The sequence below is a fragment of the Tasmannia lanceolata genome, unplaced genomic scaffold (genome assembly GCF_043159265.1).
Source record: "Tasmannia lanceolata isolate RefF3 unplaced genomic scaffold, GAP_Taslan_0.1 ptg000007l, whole genome shotgun sequence".
Classification (NCBI taxonomy): Eukaryota; Viridiplantae; Streptophyta; class Magnoliopsida; order Canellales; family Winteraceae; genus Tasmannia; species Tasmannia lanceolata.
In genome coordinates this window covers 21,351,007-21,372,821 of record NW_027518684.1, presented here as the reverse complement: position 1 = coordinate 21,372,821, position 21,815 = coordinate 21,351,007, and the positions used below count along the sequence as shown (strand labels likewise).

Sequence of the window (21,815 nt, the reverse complement as noted above, 5' to 3'; positions counted from 1 at the left end):
CAAATGAACAATTGATCACTCTGTATAATCTCGCCTTCATATCCTTTTGTAGTTCTTATTTTTGGTGCTAAGAAGTAATGCTATTAGATCATGTTAATTCTTTCATGGGTGGGGAGGTTGCCGGAGTGTCGGGTCTTGATCACTTTCTATGTTAATTCAGTAGGGAGGCTACAAGAGGGGAGGCTGGCTATATTTGAGTACTTACAAACTCATGATACCAAAAATTGAGCCTTAAAAAGGGAAAAAAATAAAACTTATAACAACTATTCAGATGATCATATTAATTCTTTCATTACATTCTACCCATGGGTGGGGAGTGTCACGTAATCGAGACACTACAAGAAGCATTCCTTTATGTATCAACGTTCCAACAACTAAGTCTGTTTTTTCAGACAAATATAGTGAACAATATTCTGAAAATTGAATCACATCATAAATCAGTGGGATGGACAGGATTGTGAATAATAAGTTTTTGAAAACATGGGACAGGATTTTGGTTAAATCTTCTAAATAAATTAAGAAAAAGAATATCAAATAATCAGCAACATGGGGATGAAAACTATTAAGCTACCATTGATGTTTCGGCTTTCTTTAAGTGTTTTTCAGTACGTGTTATAGAGCCAGGCAAATATTTCTACAGTTGGTAATGTTGTAGTGGCTTACTATATTTAAGAAATTGCAACTTTGTTACCAATTTAGCTCTAAAAATATATGTTACATGTAATTATGGAATGAAAGAGCCGATCATATCCTTAACCTGTCTCAAACGTAAGAGCTGAAAAACAAATTCTTTTCTTTGTAATGAAAGTTACCTAGACAACCAATTGCATCAATAGTGGAAGAACGAGAAATTTTTTTCAAAGAAAAAACTTATTATTCACCATGGACAGGATTGTGAATAGTAAGTTTTAGAGAGACTGATATGCCATGTACAGTTGCCGCCATCTCTGCGCCTGTAATATCACTGCCTCTCAACGGTGAAGACAAAGGCAAATTAGGGCTGCCCAAGATAGTTTCAAGTCTCAACACTTCCCAATCCCATAACGTATCAGAAAATTTGAATGTATCTATCTCCCATATAGATGATCCAGTAATATCAGCACTCCCCAATCACACAACTTTGCTTCTTTGAAGCTGTAGCGCAATAGTCAGAAAATTTGAATGCATCTGTCTCTCCCATATAGATGATCCAGTAATATCAGCACTCCCCAATTCTACAACTTTGCTTCTTTGAAGCTGGAGCGCAATAGTCAGAAAATTTGAATACGTCTGTCTCCCATATAGATGATCCAGTAATATCAGTGCCTCTCCACCGTGAAGAAAAGGACTGCCCTAGACCCCCCTCGCACAACTTTGCTTCTTTGAAACTGTAGCACCATAGTCAGAAAATTTGAATGTATCTGTCTCCCATGTAGATGATCCACCAGTAATATCAGTGCCTCTCAACGGTGAAGAAAGGGGCTGCCCAAGACCAGTAGCAAAATTTGAATGTATCTGACTCCCATATACATGATCCATCAACGCTTAATTTAAATGTTCCCGAATCCAATGGTATCCAGTGCTCGTCCTGATTACAATATTCGACTACCAGTTGTTTGATTCTGTCAGGAATTTCGATAACCTGCAAATACCAATTTAGAATTAAAAGATCATGACACAACAAAACAAAACGTGTGGATATGCCAATTACTGAAATTACCAATTACTGAAAAATTCAAAATAACAAAGAAGGATAGAGATGAAATTGGGATATAAAGATGGAAAAGAAATTCATGTATCATCGAGCATATTTGTAAGCCCTAAAAGGAATTGGGATATAAGATACATAAGACACTTAATAGGAAGAATCCCTAAGAAGCCAAATAGCAGCCAAAATCTCAAGGTTCACAATCCTATCCATGATGAAATTTAGCTGTAGAGGACACCTCTTGGGAATTTTTATCCGATATGCAGGCTTTGTCTCCCCATTTCCACCTTGAGGTCAAGATGTGTTTTGGAGGGCAGGAAAATGATAGAGAGCTGATCCAAGGGGAGGCTACAATGAAGGATTCAACTCCACTTTACAAAGTTAAAAGAATAATAGTTGAAACAGACTGTTACGACGTGTACGTGTACGTCAATTTAACCGGAAAGCTTACTTCTAAAAGGTTCACAGGTATGATAGAGTTGTTATAGAGTTAGGAGAACTATGATTCTGTTGAAGTATATTTTGTCAATAAGAAAAAGGATTTTGTCGGTAAGAAAAAGGAGGAAATTGACTTGGCCGGTAAGAAAAACTTGGGTGATTCTCTCGCAGGACATGGACTTGTCATACTGATTTACACTCCTGTGTATTTTCATTACCATTAGCGGGCTTGGGTTTGATTCACTTGATATGTCTATGAACACGAAAATAGTATGAAAACTTCGATCCAACTATGAGGCTTGGCTGTGATTTTTTGGAGTATAGAAGAAGAGGAGAGTGGAGAGAGGTTGGATGTCAACCACAACTTCATTGGAGATTTGTTTTTTGGTTTTTGTTTTTGTTTGTGCTTGGTTTGTAGGATTGAAATGGAAGAAAGGGAGATGAAGGTAGAAATGTCAGAAGACAGTTTCATACATATCAGCTATGTCTGTTTATCTATACAGGCAAAAAAGGCAAATAAAGGGTCGTTGTCTGACTATCCTTGTCTTCTTTATAATTTATGATCTTACTATATAGTTACATTGTGTTTCGGGTGGTAAAAATGGTCAATCTAGAGGTATCCACTTGGATTGGTTGTCTGAATATGTATTTTTTCAGACAAATATAGTCTATTTTTTAATACATCATCAGCCTCTCTTCCACCTATTTTAGGTTTTTCATCCTTTCATCCTCCATTTTTGTTTTCTTCAAATCCACCCTAGATTCAACTCACAAAACCTCTCCAAATCCCCTTTTTCCTCCATTACTTCACTCCATTCTTTTTCTCTCCAAAACTATAATCATAATCTATTCACCTTCAAATCCTCTCTTTCCTCTTTTTTCCTTAAAAAACCCTAATAATCCCTATGCTAGGTTCTAATGGCTCCTCAGAATCCTCACTGCCTCGCATTTTTCCCTAGATTCTAATGGATTCTCGGAAGAGTCTCCCCCCACTGCCTCACATTGTTCCTCGTTTGTAAACACTATAAAGCCACTCTTAATGAATAAGAGTGCAGATGGTGCAGTCTTTCCTCTTTTTTCCTTAAAAAAACTCTAATAATCCCTTAACCCTAGGTTCTAATGGCTCCTTAGAATCCTCACTGCCTCGCATTTTTCCCTAGGTTCTAATGGATCCTCGGAAGAGTCTTCCCACTACCTTGCATTGTTATGACTACGACTCTAGATGGTGCAGCTCCTGTTGCTGGGAGTTCCAAAAATTGAGCTAGAAAAATAAAAGAAAAATAAAACTTATATCAAGTTGGAAAAATAAATAAAACAGTAGATAAATTTTAAACATTATATATACCTTTTTTTTTTCCCTAGGAGTTGGCCATGGACTGCTTGCCAAAGGACAAAGGAAGAGCTTTGCTTTTGGCATACATGGCAAATCCTATATTTGCTTTTCTCAATTTAAGTGAGACGGAAAGTGAGCATTGAGGTAGGATTGGGGATACTCATTTAGAGTTTATAGGTTTAAGAGACTAAGAATTCTCCATTGGAAGAGGAGTAATAGGAAGAGGAATTTGCCAGATTTCATGCAAAGTAGTTGCATTTCATCTCCCTGTGTTTAGTCTTTTACAAGTGCCAGTAAGACTGTCCCAGTATAAATAGTATAGACTAGATAGAGATGTTAATCACTAAAGGCTATATTTGTTTAGGATTTTGAGAATTGATCTTGGTTTAAAAAAAACACTGATTATTGTACTCAAAATAACGTTTAGTCCAATAATGCGTTTTTGAGACGCAAGACACAATCAGTTCTCAAAATTTTTAAAAAAAACACGGCCTTAATTATTAGTTTTGGATTCAAAAATCTATTCTCAAAATCGAAAACAAACAAGGTCTAACAGGGCCTTTGGGTACAGGGAAAAAAGAATTATGGAAAAATATAGATAAAAAAACAATCCATAGATGAAATCTAGGGTCTAGCAGGTTTGCAATTTTCATGTATAAATATTTGGTACACGCGCACGAAATTCCGGATTTGATGGGATTTGCTAGCATCCACCATGGGTTCGGCTAAAATTTCGGGCGAAATTTGGTACACGCGCACAAAATTCCGGATTTTTTTGCACGAATTTTTTTTCCGAAATTATTCATTCGAAATTCTGACGCTATAAATATTATTATTTTAATATCAATTTCTACGAAATTCCAGAAATGTCTTAAATTTTGAACGAAATTTGGTAAATTTTGGTTTCGGTACGTTTCGGTTTCGGTCCTCACCGAAATCCAAAATTTCGAATTTCGGTCTAAATTTAAAACCATAGGGTCCACCGCAAAAGGCATTTCGTATATGGGCTGTCACATGTTAGAGCAGGCAGGCGCAGAGGCTCACTTCACTCTGTGGCTGCTCTGACATGCGACATACCATCTGCGAAATGCCTTTTGCGATGGACACTAGCAAATCCCTTATTAGATATAAAGAAATCTTATTTTAGGGATTTTTGCCTTTTAGTCCCTAGTTTCTAAAATAATATCTATTTAGACAAATATCAGCTATATTAGCTAAAGGCTACTAATAGTTGAACTACCATGTTTTAATAATTGCACAAACTCATCTCATCTTTTATTATTTAAACAGCTCTCAAAGGTTATTACATTAGAAAAGTACGGAATGAGGGCATTAATTACCGAAAAATACGGATTTCTTGTACTAATTAGAACTATCATGAAACTCGGGTGATTTTCAAAAATCGGTGGAAAAAAGACCCCAATACCCTTCTGACATGATCAGAGTCCTCGTATGTTGCCCTTCCTGACACATTCACAGCCCAACGTCAATGATTATCTTTAAAATAATATTTTATTATTTATCAGGTCTCTTTTGGCTCAATTATCAAGTACGCCGCCAGATTCTGTAATATGTCGCCGGAATATTAAGTACGCCACCGGAATATCAAGTACGCTGCCGAATTTTCTAGGTTCAAATATGTGTTCTAAACGTATCGAGTACGAGCCGGATTCTGGAGTACTGCGCCAGAATATCAAGTATGCTGTCGGATTTTCTAGGTTCAAACATGTGTTCCAAATGTATCGAGTATGCCGCCGGATTCTAGAGTATGCCACCGAAATATCTGAAGTACACCGCCGGAATATCAAGTACGCTGTCGGATTTTCTTGGTTCAAACATGTGTTCCAAACGTATTGAGTACGCCTCCGGATTCTGGAGTACCTAGCCAGAATATCTGAAGTACTTAAAAATATTTTCACTTGTGAAGGATCCAACGGTCTCTGCTTATTGCATACAACAAAGATTAAAACGAACCCAAGTCTTTTTTTTTTGTTCAAACATATGTTCAAATGAACCAAATGAAAACATGTGTTCCAAACGTATCGAGTATGCCGCCAAAATAACTGAAGTACATAAAAATATCTCCACTTGTCAAGGATCCAACTGGTCTCTGCTTATTACAGACGACAAAAATTAAAACGAACCCAATGCTTTTTTGGGTTCAAACACATGTTCAAACGAACCAAATGATAACAGCTAAGGTCAAATGCATTAAATGCTACCCTAGTTTCTCTCAAAGATAATATTAAAATATAAAAAAAATGGTTACAAAGAGACGTGAGAAATAATAAAATATTCAAATCTAATTTTAAAGATAATAATTGACGTTGGATTGTGATCATGTCAGAAGGATATTGGGGTCTTTTTTCCACCGATTTTTTAAATCATCCGAGTTTCATGATTGTTTTAATTAGTACCCGAAATCCTTATTTTTTTAGTAATTAATGCTCGCATTCCGTACTTTTCTCATATTACATTTCCCAAACAGCTCTCAGAAGCCAATGAAAAAAGAAAAGCCGAGTTTGTGTCATTCTCAAAACATATTAGTGCCAACATTAGTAGCCTATCTAAAATGTTTAAAATCATAAATAATAATTTAAAAAAACAGATTTGATAGGCAATTTTGCGGAAAGTCATTTTGCATCTCACTGCTTGCAATAGAGGACAACCACCTCAGATGAATTAAATGAGAAACACAAAATCTGCCTGTGTGGTTGTCTCCTCTTGGAAAAGTGAGCCGCGACATAGCTGTCCGCGAAATTGCCTAGCAAATTCCTTTAAAAAATATCTTAAGACTAACTTCCATTACTTTAATGTGTGTTATTTCATTTTCAATGAAAATTTTATCCTAATTTAATAGTCTTAAACTCTTTAACTCGAGGCCTCTATTCTCATCATTCTGCTCACTCAAAACAAAACAAAACAAAATCCCAACTCTGCTCGTTTTCATGGAATCTAGGTGGTGCATGCAAGGTGACAACAAGTGTGGCTCAATTCTCAACGATGAATGTGATCTTCATGTATGTATTTCATGAAGAATAATTTTTTTGGAAGAACTGTGTTTTAGCCTTTCAACCCAACCATGCAATGTGCACTAACATTGCATTTGGGGGTTGATCACATAGCACTGACTGTGTTTTAGCCTTTCAACCCAACCGTAACACTAATTTACATTACATTGCATTGGGGGGCCGTGGCCCCCTACATGCTATACGTGGCCCCGCCCGTCTCGAGGTACTAGAGTACTTCACCGAGCCAAAGAGGTTCAAACACAAAATCACTAACGGAGCAGAGGAAAATTCCTCACTGAAATGAAGAGAATTAAACCTATAATATTAGAAAAAAATCAACAAGAAAGTTCTTAGCTAAGCTAACAATGGAATAGAAAACTGTGTTATTCATAGACGGTTAAAAAAGCAAAGAGTGACTAAGCAGGTATATAAAATGTGAAGCATGTAGAAATTAACCACAAGTCAGAGAATATGACAAAAGAATGCACGAACATTCATATGAGACACATGTCTTCGAACTCTCGTCACTGCGGAGCTCTGCCCATTTCTTCATTTCACTTTTATATATTCAAAATTACCCTTTTAACAAACTCATCCTAAAATTTAGTTTAAAAACACCATAATTCCCTATAAAAGAAGCAATTGAACCCCCAAAATTTTAAACTAAACAAAGCAGACTAGGCCCCTGTTCTTCTTAATGGGTGGTCTTGAACTTCTGATCAGCTTCTATAAAAGATTATCCCCAGTATTTCAAAAAAACTTGTCAAACATCTGTGAACACCACCTAATATCATGAAAATGAACCCTAAATCCAGTTCTCTCTCTCTCTCTCTCTCTCTCTCTCTCTCTCTCTCTCTCTCTCTCTCTCTATATATATATATATATATATATATATATATATATATATATATATATATATGTATGTGTGTGAGAAAATAAAGTATCTGCAGCTGCACAGATAAGCTATCTGTGCATGGGTGTAAAAATCAGCCCTATTGGTTCATTACTTGGGGATCCAAAGCATTCATTTGGAAGGCCCATCCATGGATAGGGTGTGTGCCAAAAATCAGCCCTATAGGATCATCCTAACCCCGCCATTTGTGGAGGGAAAAATGGGCAGAAACAGTATCTGTCCATTTTCCCCTCTAACTTTGATTGGGTTAGGATGGTCCTATAGGGCTGATTTTTGGTACACACCCTATCCAAGGAAGGGCCTTCCAAATGAATGCTTTGGATCCCAACGTAATGAACCAATAGGGCTGATTTTTACACCCATGCACAAATAACTTATCTGTGCAGCTGCACATACTTTATTCTCTCTCTCTCTCTCTCTCTCTCTCTCTCTCTCTCTCTCTCTCTCTCTCTCTCTCTCTCTCTCTCTCTCTCTCTCTCTCTCTCTATATATATATATATATATATATATATATATATATATTGAGGAAAGTGTAGCTACACGATCGAGTAGCTAAATTAGCTACTCCGTCGGCTTAAAATACAGTGGGGGCCCACATTGTTTGGGTGATGCAAATCATTCATTTGATGGGCCCTCACAAAGATAGGGTGTGCCCAAAAAATCAGCTCCATAGGATCATCCCAACCCTACGATTTGTGGAGGGAAAAATGGAAGTGTATAAACCTTCACAAATCTGTCCATTTTTGCCTCCACAGTTTGAAGGGTTGGGATGATCCAATGGAGCTGATTTTTTGGGCACACCCTATCTATGTGAGGGCTTATCAAATGAATGGTTTGGATCACCCAAACAATGTGGGCCCACCGTATTTTAAGCCGACAAAGTAGCTAAGTTAGCTACTCGATCGAGTAACTACACTTTCCTCATATATATTTTGAATGGTGAAATCTAGTTCATTATATCATAAAAGAAATGATAGTTCAGTTACATGTCATAGCTCATTTAATAAAAAAAATGATAGTTCAGTTACATGTCAGAGCTCATTTAATAAAAATAATGACTAAAGTAATCTCAAAGAAGGTGCACACTCTCAATATTAATAAGGAACTTACACTTTGGAAGGAGATGAAGATTTCTTATATTCTAGTATCTCAGAATATATCCATGCAATAAAGATGGGGGCAATTCCAAGCAAAAATGAAACCTGAAATGGAACAAAAAATTAAACTTGATGAAGATAACATACAGATTTTGATTTCAAGAAACAAGAACATGACAAGATGCAACACGGAAAAAATCAAACGCATTTGTATATGGCATCAAGTGATTTGCACATCAAAATCACATCAAAACTTATCTCAGGATCCAATGAGCCAATAAACAATAAACGGATATGGGAAAACATCAAAAGTGCTCATAAAATGATATGTGGAAAGCCAATCCAAAATGGGCTTGGCATCATAGGAGAAAAGGTATAATAAGCACTCACCAATCTAGCTTGTGAAAGACTAAGGGCCCTATATGAGCGTTTAACCACAGTTTCCGTTATTCATTTGTTTAATGATTTAGTTTATACAAATTTTATTCATTCTATTTCTCACCCTTTGTTGAGGATCGTAGGGTTTGGATTCCAGACCCTGCTGGTTCTCTTTCAATGCGATGTTTTTTTTCTTTTCTATAGGTTAGCATCTCTGAATAGGGAAGTCTCTCACTGCATAAGGATATGGAAAGCAGTGGCCCCACCTAGGGTGGTGGATTTCTCTTGAATAGTAGTCAGAAAGAGAATAAACACGTGTGACCGGCTAAAAAGAAGAAAGTACAGAAGGCTAGTTAGTGTATCTTCTGTTGCTGCAGTGAGGAGACGTTGGACCACCTTCTAGTTCAGAGTCCCTTCTCATTTGGACTATGAGAGTAATAAGCAGCTTTGGCATTCAGTGGGCACTCCAAAAGTCAATTAAAATGATTACTCTTGAAAGGAGTTCGGTGCCGTTTGGAGAGGTTGGTAGAGCCATGTGGAAATTTGTACCTTATGTGTTGATATGGCACCTCTGGAAGGAAAGAAACAATCGCATATTCAGAGATGTAAAGAGTAGCTGGGGGAGAATAGTATTTGACATTAACGCTGTATTATAGCTTGGAGTAGCATTGGGAAGGACGGACCAAGTTACAGCTTCGGGGAGATTTTAAGAAACTAGAAGACCGCCATTCATGAAAAGAAGAAGCAAATCGAAGCGCCAAGGTGGAGCCCCCCCCCCCCCCACCCCCACCTAACAGCCGGATTAAATTGAACTTTGATGGAAGCTCTAAAGGGAACCCAGGACGAGCGGGGGGATTGGTGTCTTATTCATGGACTAAAGCGGATCTACTCTCCTTTCATACTCCGGACCGATGGGGCATTGCAATTCAAATGAAGCAGAAGCGTGGGCATTACCATAGGGATTGAGGTGGTTTACAAATCATGGAAGTGATCAATTGATCATTGAAGGATATTCATCAAATGCAAAATTGTAGGCTACTAATAAGTCAGTAGGTCCTTGGGCACTAGAGGATATCATGTCGGAAATCAGGGATCTAGATACATCCATATCCCCAAAATTCCAACATAAGCGTCGGTCCACCAATGAAGGAGACGACAATTTAGCAAAAGAAGGTGTGGAAAGAGAAAATATTGTCATTTTTCAGATGGAACCCGAAATGGAGGTGAGAGGTGATTGAAGGGGCAATGAAGGACTACATCTTTAGGGCTGGAAAAATTATCAAATTGGGTCTCTTGGGTTGGGATGAATATGTATCAAGGGATGATGTAGTGGCTGTTACACCAGTGGGGCACCTTGTCCCTGCGATGTAATACGATTACAGTGTTGATAAAGGGAAATGTTATCAGCACTACCATTTTTTATGATCGCACTCCTCACTTTACTAAAAAGTAAGGTATGGCCCGCACCATAGGATGATCCAAACCGTCTATTAGATGATGGGCCACAGCCTAAATAGGTTGTGCCCCAAAAATCATTTCCATAGGTTGATCCTAAGCCTATGGAAATGATTCTCGCTTAGGGTGCGAGAGGTCCCGAGTTCAATTCTCCGAATGCCCCATTACATAACAATTTTAGCAGATTTTTTACCTATCAAAAAAAATATATAGGTTGATCCTAACCCTCCGATCTATAGAAGGACTGAATCTGAGAGGGTTGATCCTAACCCTCTACAGGTCGGAGGGTTAGGATCAACCTATGGAAATGATTTTTGGGGGACAACCTATTTAGGCTGTGGCCCATCCAATGGACGGTTTGGATCATCCTATGGTGCAGGCCATACCGTACTTTTTAATAAAGTGGGGAGTGCGATGGTAGTGCTGATAACATTTCCCTTGATAAATTTGTTACTTTTCCAAAATAAAAAATAAAAAAACATTGAGCGTATGCAAAAACATATTTATGAATAAACGTATGTGTGCATAAAAGTAAGCCAGTTAGAGGTATCATATTCCCAAACAGAATCATGAAAAATAACCAATATATTTATGAATAAACATTAAATGAATCACTTGCATCACCCAAACAACATAGGGCCCAAATATATTTCTGGTCGATCGAGCAGAAACACAGTGGGACCCATGTTGTTGGGTGATCCAAACCGTTAATTTGATGGGCCCTGACATAGATAGGGTGTGCCCAAAAAATCATCTCCATAGGATCATTCTAACCCTTGATTTGTGGAGGTTTAAAATGGACAGATTTTAAACCTCTACACATCCGTCCATTTTGAACCTCCACAAATCAAGGGTTAGGATGACTCCATGGAGATGATTTTTTAGGCACACGCTATCTATGTCAGGGCCCATCAAATGAATGGTTTGGATCACCCAAACAATGTGAGTCCCACTCTACTTCTTGATTGGATAATGTATACTTTAGTTACAATGCCCAGCTCATGTTTGGATCCCTATGCATATGCAAAATTGGAAATAAAAAATAATTCAAAAATTCTATATGGAAATGGACATGAAACAAAAGAAGCATCCGCTCCCCTCTTACATCATCTAATCACACTAAGAGATAGAAAACAAAGCAAGGTAAGCAAAATCAAAATTCATGCTTAATGGCCTCTGAGTCAATAGCTAAAGCATCTGTAACATCAATTGATATGCAAGCCTAACATGACCAAAACTAGGACCCATAAATCCAACTACCTTCATTTCTTACCATTGAAGTTGTGTTTACCGGAAAGGTGTAGCCGTGTTGGAAGGAAATATGAGCTAAAAGGTGATAATATGTAAAACTAGGCATTATAGGTGGTTAACTAGGCCATTGTAATCTTGCCAAAGCAAAGAAAAAGCCATGCTAACTCAGAGACATCCATCAGTTCCTTATAGATCAATCTTAAGAATCCATACCATTTCAACCATGAGGCTCTAAAACAGTCACTTCCACAAGATCAAAGTGTACAAAGAATATCAAGCATCAAAATGCCACCTTGATTCAACTAGAGAGCCCAATATCAAGCATCGAAATGCCATCTTGATTCAACTAAAGAGCCCAACATGCTCACATATTTCCTAAGGAAAGAACCATATATGCAAACAACAATTACCATACAAAATAAGAACTAGTGTCTCCTTTCCGAATCAAAATCGCATTGCTTCATAGTTCAAAACTATACCAGAGAATATCAACGATCACAACGAAACCTATGTTAACTAGAGAGGCCAGCATGTTTACACATTTGCAAAGGTGAATAAGTACGCCAGCATGTTCACATATTTGCAAAGTCTGCATAAGTACCATAAATGCAAAAGGAAAACTAAAATAGCCAAAAATAAGAACTATTATCTCCATTTCGAAACTTTGAAGTCTTGAAAATCATTATTATGACTCCTTAGCTTTACTAACCTTGCTATTGTTTTTATGTTATAGTGGTCCACGTAATTAGTATAAGCAATTCCTTTTGCCGCCCAAACTCATCGCATGACACTCCCTATGACCAGCCATATACAAAGTGAATCTCGCATATCATTTTCAAGTTGAGACAAGATATAGTGGTTCATCTTGTCAAATGTTCTTATATACTCCATGTTTGTCATCACCCTGGCTCTAGTAGTTTCCTGTCACATTTTTTTGAGTGGTGCAGTAACAGTTTTATTAAGGCATAGCCCAGGAGACCGAGATGGTCGAGAATTCGAGCTACAACAAAGATAAAAACCAACAAAAACAAGGCCCCAAGGAAGAAAATAGAACTCGGAAATTGGCAATCGCACACAACTGTGAGCTAGTTGATCTGATTCGCTATTAGAAACACCGTCGATCTTATTCACTATTAGCCAAGTGTCTAGCGTGTTGAAACACCATCTGGTGACACTCAACACAATCCAAGATCTCTTCTATAGCATCATCAAATCTTCAACAAGCAATGATCCCCATGGATCATCCATTTGATAATCTTCAACGAGTGTCCTTCAACTATTAGCTTGTTGAAGTCCCTCAGATCCACCTTAAAGCTTGCATTTCAGCCTAATTAGCATCCTCTTCACCTATAGGTCCAGAGAAAACACACTTGGTTTCTGCAACCTCGTCTTGAAGACCTCCCATTCCTGCTGGGCCCGGGTTCCCCATACTAGAACCATCAAAGCTCAACTTGATCTGACAAATAGAAAGAGTGGACCATCGAGGAGTTGGGGCTTGAACAGCGAGTTTGCTTGTGCAAACCTCTACACAGGATCGCCTCAAGGTAGCTTTCGAAATTCCATTAAACTAGGGAGAACTTAAGCCCAATGGATAATCATCGAAAGGACCTATTGGTAAATTGGATATGAATTTCTAACAATTGTCCTTTGAAGAAACGTATATTCCTTTCCTTCACAAATTACAGCAAGAAAGGCGGGTGTATGACTCCTCATAGGCCATGGGACAAAGTTCCACCTGTCAATAAGAACGTTAAAATTATTTGGGAAATCCCAAGAATGCCTAATAACCTCGGAATATAATACTAGATCACTTTCGTGAACCTGCAATGGATGAAAATATGATCGATTGATTTTCCCACCCCTATGCAAAGGGTGCAATGATCGACGATGATGACACGGCAGCTACAAAGATGATCAACCATCCGAATCTTGTTAAGGTACATAGTCCATCCAAAAGCACATACTCTTAGCGAAGCAGAATTCCTCCGAATAATATTTGTTGTTGGTTAATACATTGTCCCATCACAAGCTCACTTCCAAATCCTCTTATTATTACCCTCTTGTATGATAAAAACCGACTCCAATGTTTCCAAGAACAATGAAACCCTCTCTATTTCCATATTAAAGAAGTTTATGTGAAATTCAATCTTCTATCCTCTTTGTCAAAGGAATATGTAACATTAATATCTCTCTTCTAGGACACCAAGAATAGGTCAAGAAACATGTCTTTCAGTGGAGCCTCTTTGCACAATGGATCACATCAGAACTGATGATTTGTGGACACGGACACGAGTGTCACAGGTCGACAAGGACACAGAGTGTCGGACATGGCAAACCCCAAAAATTTTGAAACGGGGACACGGTTAAAAAAGAAAGTATATATGATCATGATTCGTACACACAGATATGAGGTGTCTTGACATGACAACTCCTAAAAATCTAGAAATGGTGACACGCTCATACCATACATATAAAATTACTTATTAAAAAAAAGGGCGGCCCAGTGCGCAAGGCTCCCGCCATTGCGGGGGTCTGGGGAGGGCTAGATGTATCATAAATTGCAACAATATAAATATGGTATTCATTTAGGGCACGTTTGGCTGCCATGAATTTCTTTTCATGATAAATCGGAATCTCCAAGTGGAGGTGAGGGTGAGATCGCTACAAAACCGGAAACAAGATCCCGGAACCTAGCGTCAACGTGGCTAAAAATTAGGAACAAAAAAACTCTACTCAAAATCGGGATGACCTTTTCCAGACTTTTAGCGCCCGGAGACACTAGTCGCCGGGATTTTGTTTCCTGATTTGTAGAGATGTCACCCTTATCTCCACTTGGAGATTCCGATTTATCATGAAAAGAAATTCATGGTAGCCAAACGTGCACTTAACAAACATATAAATCTTAGAATTAATCAGCTATAATCTAAAACAAACAGGAGATAAATAAATAAATAACAACGCACTCATTAATTTAACATATCCTCTTTAGTCTCCAATATGCAGCAAGAAAGGGAGACCAATAGGATACAATGAATAAAGTATTGGAATAAGAGTTTGTTCAGGGTTTTAGGTGTATGGGAGGGGATATAACAACAAATATTAGTTAAAGAAGAGAAGAGTTAATAACAAGAGGTAAACACGACATTCAATAATAAAACAGAATGTCACACTTGACACGGTACACAAACATCCCACATAAAGTCTGCCACTTATATTATAGTAGTACATTTAAAAGTGTCGAAAGGAGTGTCAACACGTGTGGACACGCGTGGCGTGGTGTGTCAGACACGGTAGGACACGTGTCTCAGCAAAAAATTCGAAGTGTCGGGTAAATCATAGGAATTGTATCTCCTTTAGTCACTCTATATCAAACTCCCGTTAGAAAGGAGATCTTTAAAGTAAGAAAATCTCTCCCCGTTGTTACACTGGTGATCCTGTAGTTATCGAGCGAGTATCAGCCTCCAAAGCTCACTCCATTTTCTCCTCAATCCCCTTCGTCCACAGATGAAATCCTATCTTCCCAAACCGCCACAACCACTTGCCAAACAATGCTCTATTCATTACTTTTTACGTTCCAGATGTTCTACCCCCAACTTTTTTTAGGCCAGCACACCTCCTTCCAATTGACCAGATGGAATCTCCTCTTATCATCTAAGTCAGCCCCAAAAAAAATTACAGTGGAGTTGTTCTATTAGCTGAGGACCCCAAATTGACATTTGAACTGAGATATGTAATAAGTGGGGAGGTTCAATAGAACTGAATTGATCAACGTGATTCTGCCTCCCAGAGACAACATAATCCTCTTTTAGGTAGAGAAACATTTATCCAGTTTTTCTATTATAGGATCCCACATTTGTTTCTTAGCCCGCCACATAAAAGCAGCCTCAAATGTCTAAAAGGGGGCTGACCCTTACAATATAGGCACATCTCTCACTATCTTCCTCACCGAGATTAATGCCCATCAAAACTGATTTGCTGGAGTTAGTTCTCTGGCCAATCACCACGTCATAACTTCGGATAACCGCTTACAGATTCTTGATTTTATCAGCCTCGGCACTACTAAAATCCAATGTGGCATCAACTACTGTAAATGAGTAACCGTTCCTGGCTCTCCCAATTTAAAGCCTTTAATGAGAAGACAACTCCTTGCCTTCTCTGACATTGTACTTATAGCCTTTGCCGTCAGGGTGAAAAAGAAATGAAGATAGCAGATTTCCCTGACGACGACCCCATGTGGATTTAAAGAAACCATGAAGCAACCCATCAACAAAGAACACAAAACTAGGGGCTAGGCCTCTAGCTCTATTGGTAAAGACGGCGTTCATCGACCTTGAGGTCAAAGGTTCAATCCCAGCTTACCTACCCAAAAAAAAGAGAAAACCAAGCAGACAAGATGCATCTGCACATTCAATACAGCCATCCATTGCGAAAACCAATCCTCCCCATCATGTAATCTAAGCTGACCCATTCAACTCTGTCATATGCTATCTCCATTTAAAATTTGCAGACCACACCTTTAATTGCATCACAATTATAACAATGCACTGGCTCACTAACGATCAAAGCACCATCGATGATGTGTCTCCCTTGAACGAAAGCACTTTGATTGTGCAAAAAATGTTTACTAAGAACTTTCTTCATCTGGTCTCTTGAGACCTTGGGCAACAGTTTGTACACACAACCCATCATAATCACGTATTTTAGTTGCCCCTTTTGTCTTCAGCATTAACGCAATAAAGTAGCCACGATAATTTTGTCTAGTGACATGTTGCCATAAGAGGCCTCGAATAAAGACATCAAGTCCACTTTCACCGTCTCCCAACACACCTGAAAAAAAAAGATTGCATTGTTTGGACTTGGGCAATATCACCTTTCAGGAAAAAAAGACTAAACATAATTTCCTCTTCACTGAATTCTGCCTCCAATCACTGTCCACTTGGTCAAGCTGATCGAAGAAAATCCCATTCGGGGGGGGTAGGGAAATGATTTCCCCTTGTGGAACACAGATATTTGTAAAATTAAAAAACTCACCGATGATGGCATCCTTATCTTCACTTCTGATATCCCATATCAACATCGATTGGATACTCCTGCCTCTTCTTCCAGCACTGGCAATTTCATGAAAGTAAGAGGCCTTCTCATCTTCCTCTTTAAGCCATTTGGTTCTAAACCTTTGTTCCAGAACAATTGTTATTTTAAAATCACCCTATTGTATTCTTCATAAAATCTCGTCCTATCTCGTCTCCTCCTTCAAGAAAAAGGACCTTCTTCTTTCTCATCTATATATTTGATAAACTTAAGTAAATCTGCTTTTTTTAGGGTGACTTGGCCACTCTAACAGCTTCATGAGCTTATCTTTGACATATCTCAGCTTTTGGTCTATTTTCATGTCAGTTAGTCGGAAGCTTGAGCATCCTTCCACTAATCAACGAGCCTCTCTTTCATCTTCGGTTCCTCCAACCAGGCATGCTCAAACCTGAAAGGACACAGACCCCAGGACTCCGTCCACCCGTCCAATCTAATTGGACAATGGTTAGAAATCAATTTGACCACGGCACCTTGTCAAGCACTATGGAAAAGAGAAATCCATTAGTGACATACAAGAAAGCGGTCCAGTCTGCTTCTACCCTAATTCCTAGCCCACGTAAAGTGAGCACCAATCAAAGGAAGGTCCACTAAAGCATTAATGCTAACAAAGTTCAAGAAGACAAGCATTCTTGGTGATATTCTTTCGCTTCTAACTCTGTCCTCAATGGGTCTAATCACATTAAAGTCTCATCCAGTACACTAAGGCTCACTCCATCGTCCCATGAACACCTCAAGTTCCTCCAAGAATCCCCTATGTTCAGCCATATTAAGGGCCCATACACACTCGAGAAAATCCACCAAGAACCGTTAAGGTTCGTCTTAAGCAACATCGACACCAATAAGATGCCAGTGTGTTCATTTACCAATGAAAAATAAAAGCCATCCGAGGCAATCAGGATACCACCATCCGTTCCCACAAAGTCGAGAGAAGAATAAGCAAAATTGCCTCTCTACCCCATGTCCCTAATCACCTCCTTAGCATGAGAAACATTTTCTAGGTAGCCCAAACCCTGCACGTCCCACATAAAGATCATTGAACAACAACAAGTTGGAGAGCCCTACCCGTCTTCCTACTTCCACTACTTTCCGACGTAGAATTTCCACTTCATTCGCCGAAAGAAGATTCATCATAATTTATTGACAATTGAAAGCACACCATCTCATGAATCATTCTTCTTGAACTTTCACTTCTCGTTTGCTCGAGGGGGTCTTTCGCATGGCTGTCTCTATGTTCATATCTCAGAAAAGTCCCCCTGATCTCTTTTTCCATCACTTACAAATGACAAACCCGAAGTTTTGCCAACCACGATAAGTAGATCCTCCTCTATTCTATTAATATCTTTTCCCAACCAAACCCTCTGGTGCTCCCAATTCAGATTGTCTACTAAAATCATCCTTCATTAGGATAATGGCTAAATCTCTATCGCAGCAACCCAGCTCAAACTCTACTATCTACTGCAACGATTAATTCTTGTCTGAAAAAGACATGTTCTCTCTCTAGCTAGACATCTCTCTATCATAGTTTGCTTCCTCCTCTACCCTACCTAAAATGTCAATTCTTTCTATGAGGATCTCATTTCGAGTAGCACTACCTTGTGGCAAACCAGAACTAACAAGATAAACTGATGAAAATAAAGTCATTGTGTGCGTACCTCGATTAGTCGGGAACCTGTCGTGTCACCCTCACGACCAGTGTTTTAAAACTCGCTGACTCGGCTCGGAACTCGGCCGAGTCGACGCGGATCTGTGGCGGCCGCATTTGGGAGCCCCAGACTCGGCGAGTTTTGGCCGAGTACTCTATGCCATCTGAAACACCAAGCTAACTTTCTGCCCATTTTTCGCACAAAAAACCTCCTGAAACCCTATCTCACGAAGAAGAAGATGGAGAAATGATATTTTCACCCTTCTTTTCTATAGGGACAGCCCCAGTAAAAGTATAAAATAATTATAGATACACTAGAAGGGGCTGTCCCGAGTAATACAAAGGGCAGTCTGGAATAAAACAAAGGGGATAATACTTAACTTACCCCTTTTAAATTTCTTGTGCAGAGTGATGTACAGTGAAAGGACAAGCAATGTAATACACGGTGGGTTTATCTTGTCATCACAGCCTAGCTTAAATGACAGGCATAAACTCATCACTACTATGGCAGCCTACATTGACTTGTTTTGTAGATTCGTCTTGTCTTTTAGTATTTAAATAAGTATAAAATGTTGCTATAGTTCCCATGAAGCTCTTACAAGTCAATTAAAAATAGAGGACAAGCTGAATTTGTGCAGTTACTAAACATTGATTGTGCTGATATCGTTCGCCTAAATCCAATGCCCAATTTGAAAGTGCATGAATTTTCTACAAAAGTTTAGTAAGAAAAATTATTTTTAAATCTTTTTATATTTTTAACACTTTAAAAAACATATAACTTGGCCGCGTCAACCGCGTTATTGGCCGCGTCAGCCGCGTCCGCGCCGAGTCAACAAGGTTTCTCTTCGGCCGCGTTCCGCGTCACATCCGCGTTTTAAAACACTGCTCACGACTACAATGAGTATAGCTCTGAGGTCCACAACTTCTATCACAGTCTCCCCCAGACTCAGTACGTCCACATCTACCACCATAACCACCTCCACCACATCCAAAATGACCACCACCAAAACCGCCGCCGCAGTTAATACCATACTCCTTTTTTTTGGGTAGGCAACCCGGTTTGGCAGGGACCCCACCGGTTTATTAGATAAAAGAGAAAGATGCTACATTCAAGGGCACAAGGCGCCAAGGGATTATTCGTCTGGAAAAGTAATGCCTGAACCGTGTGACAGTGGAGGGTGATACCCTCAATGCCATCCGTTGGCTTAGATGATCTTCGGTCCCCCCTTGGAGATTCGCTCAGTTCTTTAATGAGATCCATGATAGAATTGATGGTTCATCAATTGTTTTCATGGCTATCAGAAGATCAAACAATAGTATTGCAGATCGTCTAGCTAGGGAAAGGTCAGGAGAGCAGGGTTTGAACTTTGGAGTTGTTTGATTTTCTGCCTCTTGATTCAGGGCTCATGTTGTATTTTCTTCTATTCTTTTTTCTGTGTTGGATTTTTTTGTACTCTTTGGGTTGACTCCCTCAGTCGTCCCTTTTGCCTATGAATGAAGCTTGCTATCATTCAAAAAAAAAAAAAAAACGACACCATCTGTAACTCAGAACACATTAGAGAGGGAGATCCAAAATCTAAGAGTTCAAATTGCTCAATAGTCAATGGATGAGTGCTAAGTAACACAATCAGCTAGCTCAATAACCCTTAGTTTCCCCCTCAAGACCTGCTTGGGAGGGTGACTCCACTCCTCCTATCCTTTCATTGCCATTTTTCCTGTAATTCACAGTGTGATACATTGGGTTACTCCATTTATGGGCCCTCTTCTTCACTGTCCTCAAATATTGAATCATAATTTTTCAGTTTAATATCTTGAGGGGCAATGTTTTCAGCACCTCTAATTGTGGTGTCTTCTACAACCTTCTTGGTAATTCGAACTGGTCGTCATTCCTGTTTGTGGATTTTAACCTGGGCCGTTGGGGAGCAATGACATGTTAATCCCTCATAACAGCCCAGGCAAATCGATCCCCAAGACCCAAACAATGAGAACACCAGACTCAGACATAGATGCACACTAGAGTCTACAAAAGACATCTAGTAAGAGAAGAATTTTAGGATTACTATGAATTTGCGACAATGACTGTTGAAACAAGAATTGCGATTGTACAAATATTTTGCGATCAGAAAATGCCACGGGACCATAAAATGCCACCACGAACAACATCTTCACTGAAGTCACCCCAAAATCCCTTTTATGATTGCATGATTGAAGCAAAATTCACATGATACTTCCAATCTCATACAACCCCTCTTTTGGTGTGTACAAAGGGAAAAAAGAAGAAGAAAAATACGGATATAGGGAAGAAGATATAGAAAAGAAGAAGAATGATCAAACCATAGAGTACACTCTTATAGCAAATTAGTGGTTGTGTATTGGGGCTATAAGCAAAAGAAGAAGATAGAGGAAAAAGGACAAAAGAAAAGAGGAGACAGTAGTGAGAAGAATCAAACCCTCACACACACACACAAACACAAACACATTGTGTATTACTATTTAGATACTAAAAATGTGATTGATACTAATACCCTAACGCCTAAAACGATACTCTAAAATCCTTAAGTAAAATCATCCAAAAACAAACAAGGAATAAAAGCAACGAATCGTCCATAATAGAACTTAGAAAAAGAAATCCAATGTTCAATATCACAATATAATCCAAAACGACGAAAGATCAAACAGACTGTCACAAAAATCAACCAACGACATCATAGCAACTAATCCAGCTACAATCCCAGACAAAAATCTCATACATTTAACAAAAACAAATCAATATCACAAAATAAGAAAAGATTCTAACCCTAAAAACTATCAATTCATCCAAAATGCACAAAAAAAGAATAAAATCTCATACCTGACCAGGAGTCAAAGGCCCCGAAACCACCATTCTTATCTGAATCAACAACAAAAACAGAAACAAAAACAAAGAAAACGAATCAAATCGATCTGAATCCAGAAACGTGAGATCTCTCAATCGAGAAAACGAATCAAACTGATCTCAAATCAAAGAGCAGAGATCGAGAAAAAAATCCTGGGAATGATGATCTTTTGCACTTTATTTGTGAAAAGTATTCATGAATAGGAAGATCTGGGGAAGATTTAACCCTAGAAAAAGAGGAGAAGAGGAGATCTGAAGCAAAAGCGTTTTGCTTAGAAAATGGGAAAAATTTCGGAAGAAATGTCGCTCTCTGCAAAGGGGCGGTTGGGGGTTGTTGTTCAGCTTCTGCTTATAATTCGTTGCTAAAAAAATGAAGGGTGATGATTTATTCGCACCCCTCTGTAGATGATTCGCACCCATTATAATAAGGAAAAATTGTCAACTGGTGACACAAAAATACGAAAATAGTGAATGGGTGACACCCTTTTGAAAGTTTGTGAACGGAGGTCGAAACACCTTTTTCTGACATAGCCTTTTACCCAAATACCCCTCATTGCAAAAAGAACACGTTAAACTAGATTTTTCTCTCTGTTACTTTTCACCTACCAAAGTTTACCGCCTACCTCTTGCATTTTCCTCCATTAACG

The 21,815-nt window shown here is 38.7% G+C and overlaps 1 long non-coding RNA gene across 1 annotated transcript; it reads right to left on the bottom strand.

Moving 5' to 3' along the window:
* Positions 1-667: 667 nt before the first annotated feature.
* Positions 668-21,517, bottom strand: LOC143882264 (uncharacterized). Its single transcript, XR_013252156.1, has 3 exons — positions 21,145-21,517; positions 8,493-8,584; positions 668-1,621 (listed from the first exon to the last, which is right to left on the bottom strand). It is a non-coding gene; the product is annotated as an uncharacterized LOC143882264 (long non-coding RNA).
* Positions 21,518-21,815: the final 298 nt, after the last annotated feature.